We start from the raw sequence: 6000 nt of genomic DNA, 5'->3' as shown, positions 1-6000 counted from the left end.
AGAGAAGGAGGGAGGAAAGAGAGGAGAGGAGAGGAGGGGTGGTCCACTCTTGGGATGTAGTTAATAAACTTAAAAACAAAACAGCACCAGTAAATATTAACTAAGAACAGAATGCCTCAGGTAAGGATTCAGTATTATGTAATGAGAGGAAATTTCAAAGTCAAAATTACATAAATAGAACTGGAAAACTTTATATTACTGTTTATTTTAAAATTTCATTACCTAGCTGCTTCTCTATAGAATTGTACATTTATTTGTCTACTTAGTCATTTAGCTAAGTAGTTAATTTCCCTCTCTCTGTTAATTCAAATACTTATCTAAGAAAATTTACATCTTCCTAACTTGGAGTTTTTAGTTTGGTGTTATGTAATCATGTAAAGATCAGAATGGTGATGGTTTATAATCTGGTTGTGGAATTGCTGACATGAATATTCATCTAAGTATTTGAACATTATCACTTTTTTTTTTAACATGTTATCATTGGGGCCTCTAGACTAATAATGGTTTCAAAGACTAAAGCAACGGTTCTGTCAGCAAAATTTTTGCCACTCAAAGTGGAAAATTAAATCTGATCCCCAGCATCCCCAGAAAATATTGGCATGGTGACGTGCATCTGTAATCATAGTCGTAAAGAAGTAGAGACAGGAGAATCCTTGGAGATTGTGGGTCACTCTGTGGTTAAAAGTTACACCTCCACACCCAGTGAGCGAAAAACAAGGTGTAGTTCAGTACCCAGCAGCCATCGTTGGCCTGAATTTGCACATGTGCTCATTCACGCACACATACACCAACACACCCATCCACCTCCCCCACAAAGAACGTTGGAGTTTGTAGGTTTCAATTGTGTAAACACAATTTAACAGATTTAATTTACAACCGAATGTTATGCCTCTGTAGTTTCCTTTGATTTTATTCGCTTGGCACCAAAAAAAGTTATAATCATGAAAATTTACCAAATGAAAATTTTCTTTCTGGAGTTATAATGAATATCACAGTGACTCAAAGTGAAGTAGGATATGAAATATAAAATTTATTCATAGAATCTCTTCGTCCATTTATCTTAATTCAGTTTTAAAGGTAGCAGATATATTTTCAGGTGACTAACATGAATTAAAAAAAATCAGTATGCTGAGTTAAAAAATATTGATCATCTTCAACCAATAAAGGTGGATATAACAGAATAAGAGCTGATGTGTTGTTGATACTGAAGCTTGTCATTTCTATGTAATAGAGAATTAAAAATGGTTGTCAGAGTGATTGCATGATAGGATTAACAAGGCTTCTCTTTTGGAAAAATGAAAGTTAAAATTCCCTCTGCTTAAAAATGGCACTGCCTTATACACAGAAAATCTTTAGTATATAAGAAGACTACTACTATTAATAAATCAAGCAGAGGTTCAATATAAATAGTCAATATTAAAAAGAAGTATTTGCAGAGTACAAATTTTTTATTTTGCATTTTTATTTGTATTTTGTATAAATAAAATGTATTTTATTTGCAGAAAATAGCTGCAAATAATTGGGAAAAGGAGAAGAAACATTTTATAGTAGATACAGGTAAATAATTGAGTCAGTGTATCAAATATTCAAGAAATGTTGACACAGAACTGATAATGGAAATTAATTGTTTCCATTGAAACACTCCTGATACATTTGGATCGTGTTAAAAGTAGCTACTGTAAAACATACCAAGACACACAATTTATAAATTATTATCCCCCTGGGATTTCCTGAACTCTGAGATGAGTGATCACCTTCTGTGTCATGTATGGCTGTGGGTCCCTATATTTGTTTCCATCTGCCGCTGGAGGAGGCTTCAGTAATTTTAGCTAAACAAAGCACTGATCTATGAGTAGAGGAAATACATAAGGGTCATTTTATTACTCAACTTGCTTTTCCTCTTTTAGAGCAGTACTATTTGGTACTCCCTTAGGTCCAGGTCCATAGGCTATCTAGTCTCAAGTTCTTAGTCATCCAAGCAGTGTCAGATGTGGGGACATAAAGATTGTAAGATCAAGAGGAAAAAAGAACAAAAAGAAAACAGTCCCTCTAAATGAACATCAACAAAGCTTATAAGAGCGCACCGAGAATGAGGCAGCATGTGCAGGGCCAGACGTCTGTGCCAGATCCTATACTTACATATAATGGTCTTCAGTACAGTGTTTTCAAGCTATTCCTCTGGAGCAAACGAGTTAGTCTTTGGTTCTTGTAACTCCTCTCAGAGTCTTCTCTTTTTGCTGGTTTGTTTTGTTCAGCTAGAAAGTGATAGTTTTGTTTTATATTATATTTTATTATTTTTATGTATTTTTAAAAGTGAATGAATGAATGAACTTAGAAAATAGAGGGAAATTTAACAGCTGAATAACTGAACTGTCAATTATACCTATCTGGAGAAGGAGAATCAGTTTTCTCCAATAGAGTGACACTGAGCATGTCAGCCACTCCAGGACTGCCTCATGTTCATGAGTAGTTGACCAACATATAATGGACTGCATAGTTTTTCGTTTGTTTGTTTTGTGTGTGTGGTGTGTGCTTTTATTTGTTCACAGTTTGGTTTTGCTTTTGTCTGTCTGACTGTTAGCTTTTGTTTTCCTTCCTTTGTAAGTGGTTTTATTTTGCTTTTTTTGGCTTGGATTGTCTTGTTGTTGTATTGAATCCTAATAAAATGTAATAATAATAATAATACAAATTTTAAAAAAGTCCCCTTCCAAAACAGTAGGTCATGGGAATCTACTTAAATACAAGAGTATATTATCCACATGCCTAAGACCCTACACATACATGCACATACATGCACACACACAAGCACACATGCATACACACTACTGTCTGAATGCATAACTGTAAGTTAACATTCTATTTAAGACTTCAGAACCAGTAAGGACTGTACATGTGTAGGAGATCATGTAGGTTTTCTGGCTACTGAACGCAGGGATTTGAGATTGATATACAAGGCTTTCTGTATTCTTTCTGTCTCTGTCTGTGTGTATATGAATGTGTTTAACTGATTTAAAAACCTAATACCTAGGATCAAAGACATCTATAATAATCTTTATTCAGTTTGAGAGGTTTGTCCAAAGGAAATAGTGTTAAATGATGTTTGAGGTGAAATATGAAGTGTTGTGAAAATTATTCAAAACATCTCTTTACTTGGACTCAGGATCCAACTTTGAGTATCTTCAGGTTTAACCCCTAAAATGGAGCAGCACTTAAGATATGCAAATGAATCTTAGCAAACTGTCTCTGCTACAATGGCCCAACCCAATGTTGAGAGTATGAAGAGTTTTCTCCACCTAACAAACACATGTCTGTCTGTGAGTACAATGCTTCCTTTGAAACCTTAACTTTCTTTTACATTTCCATTGCGAATCCAAAATAACATAAAATAACTATTAACTGTGTATTATAAGAAATAGTTTAAGTCTCTTGGCTGACATGGTTCAGTTTCTTCTCTTGAGTACAATTTAAGTACAATTTGAGGATAAAAATAAACTTGGCATTCTGACTTATTTTAAATAATTTCCACATATTTGTCTAAAGGGATATGCATTTTAACTTCCCTAAACTGACTTAAAATGAACTTACTCTTTTCCCATGAATTCTACTGCATGATTCATAACATGAATGCCTTTATTTACTATACTTGATTGCAACACATAAAATTACTATGACATGTTAATTTATTTCTTATTGTCCTTGTCTTCCTGATTTAAAAGCAGAGCCATGATAGCATGAAAAGGCACCTGTCACTGATGCATAAGTTTTAACTGTGTCATGGAATAATTAAGGAATATTTCATTTTATTTCCATAAAACCAAGGAAAGCTATGGCGTACAAACAGAAATATCATTAACTCCATGTCCATAGAAAAAGAACACATATTCTAAATTATGTTTTATTGAAAATACATTTTCTTTTTTTTAACCTTTTTCTTCCTTTTTTTAAATTTTTCTTTATTAATTACACTTTACTCACTTTGTATCCCCCCGTGGTTCCCTCCTTCTCCCATCCCAACCCCTCCCTTCCTCCACCCTCTGCCTGCATGCCCCTCCCCAAGTCCACTGATAGGGGAGAACTTCTTTTCCTTCCTTCTGATCCTAGTCAATTAGGTCTCATCAGGAGTGGCTGCCTTGACCTCTTCTGTGGCCTGGTAATGCTGCTTCCCCCTCAGGGGGAGGAAATTAAAGAGCAGGCCAATCAGTTCATGTCAGAGACAGTCCCTGTTCCTATCACAATGGAACCCACTTGGATACTGAATTGCCATGGGCTACATCTGTGCAGGGGTCTTAGGTTATCTCCAGGGGTAGTCCTTGGTTGGAATAGCAGTCTCAGGAAAGAGCCCTGTGCTCAGATTTTTTTGGTTCTGTTGTTCTCCTTGTGGAGTTCCTGTCCTCTCCAGATCTTACTATTTCCCACTTCTTTCCTAAGATTCCCTGCACTCTGCCCAAAGGTTGCCCATAAGTCTCAGTATCTACATTGATAGTCTGCAGGGCAGAGATTTTCAGAGGTCCTCTGTGTCAGGCTCCTGACTTGTTCCTTCTTTTCTCCTTCTTATGTCCAGCCTCTTTGCCTTTCTGGATAGGAATTGAGAATTTTAGCAAGAGTCCTCCCTCTTAATTAGTTTCTTTAGGTGTACAGATTTTAGTAGTTTTATCCTATATTATATGTCTATATGAGTGAGTATATAACGTGTGCATCCCTCTGCTTCTGGGATAGCTCACTCAGGATGATCTTTTCCAGATCCCACCATTTACCTGCAAATTTCATGATTTCCTTGTGAAAATACATTTTCAAACATAATATTGTCTTATTAATGTTTTCACTCCCTTTATTTCCCACAGATCCTTCCCATTTCCACTCACATCCAGATCCACTGTTTTGTCTGTCATTAAAAACAGGCTTCTAATGGATAGTGATTAATATAATACAATATAATGTAATAACGAAAGATCTAACACATTTTAATTTAACAAAGCAATCAAAGAGAAGGAAAGGAGTTCAAGAGAAGTCACAATAACTAGAAAATTTCTCATTTGCACATTCAGGAATATCATAAAATGCTAAACATAAATTTATAGTATGTGTGAATAGCGTATATACACACATACCATATGTATGTATTCATACATATATACATACATATATATATATACATGCATACATATATACATACATATATACATACATATATACATGCATACCTTGGTACATACATATATGTATACATGCATACATATATACATACATACACACATACATATATACATGCACACCTTGGATACAGTGAAAGTCCTTCCTTATCCTCTGTGTGCTTATATGGACTTTGATCATGTTTAGAAGGCTTAGGTTTCTTAGTCTCCTTTATTACCTCTGGCTGGTGCAGTATTTCTGACTGTTCTTCCACAGGTTTCTCTGAGTCCTGAGAAGATGGATTTGATGAAAACATCCCAGATAACGCTAAGTATTCCAAGGTCTCTCACTCTCTGCATATTTTCTGAATTTGGGTCTCTATATATTCTTTGAAACGTCTTCAGGAGGAAGCATCTCTGATGATGGCTGAGGAAGACCCTCACTTGTCAGTGTGTAGGATGTCATCAGAAGTATTTTTATTGCTACCTTATTTTAGTATAACAGCAGTATTTGGTTTTATCATTGATCTCTGGACTATATGCAAGGATCTTGTTTAGCTAAGCATTGTCAGGCATGGAATCCATCTTTGCTTAAAAGCAACCCACAGCAACCAAAGTGCTATATTTTGTTACACTGAAAAGGCTCTCTTCCCTTTCTTGACCTAAAAATTTTTGTTCTACCAGTCAGTTAAATTTGTATATCACAGCATTTGACATAATGCAGGTATTTCATAAAAGTTAGTTTATTTAATATTTTGAGGAATGAGCTTCATTTTTATGCAGCCAGTTATCATACTATTAAAATAATATACAAAATGGAAGATGATCATTTCTACTTTTGTAGAGAATTTATAGATCCGAGTAAAGGAAT

Source organism: Meriones unguiculatus, chromosome 18 (assembly GCF_030254825.1).
Source record: "Meriones unguiculatus strain TT.TT164.6M chromosome 18, Bangor_MerUng_6.1, whole genome shotgun sequence".
Lineage (NCBI taxonomy): Eukaryota > Metazoa > Chordata > Mammalia > Rodentia > Muridae > Meriones > Meriones unguiculatus.
Note: the sequence above shows the minus strand (reverse complement) of the source record.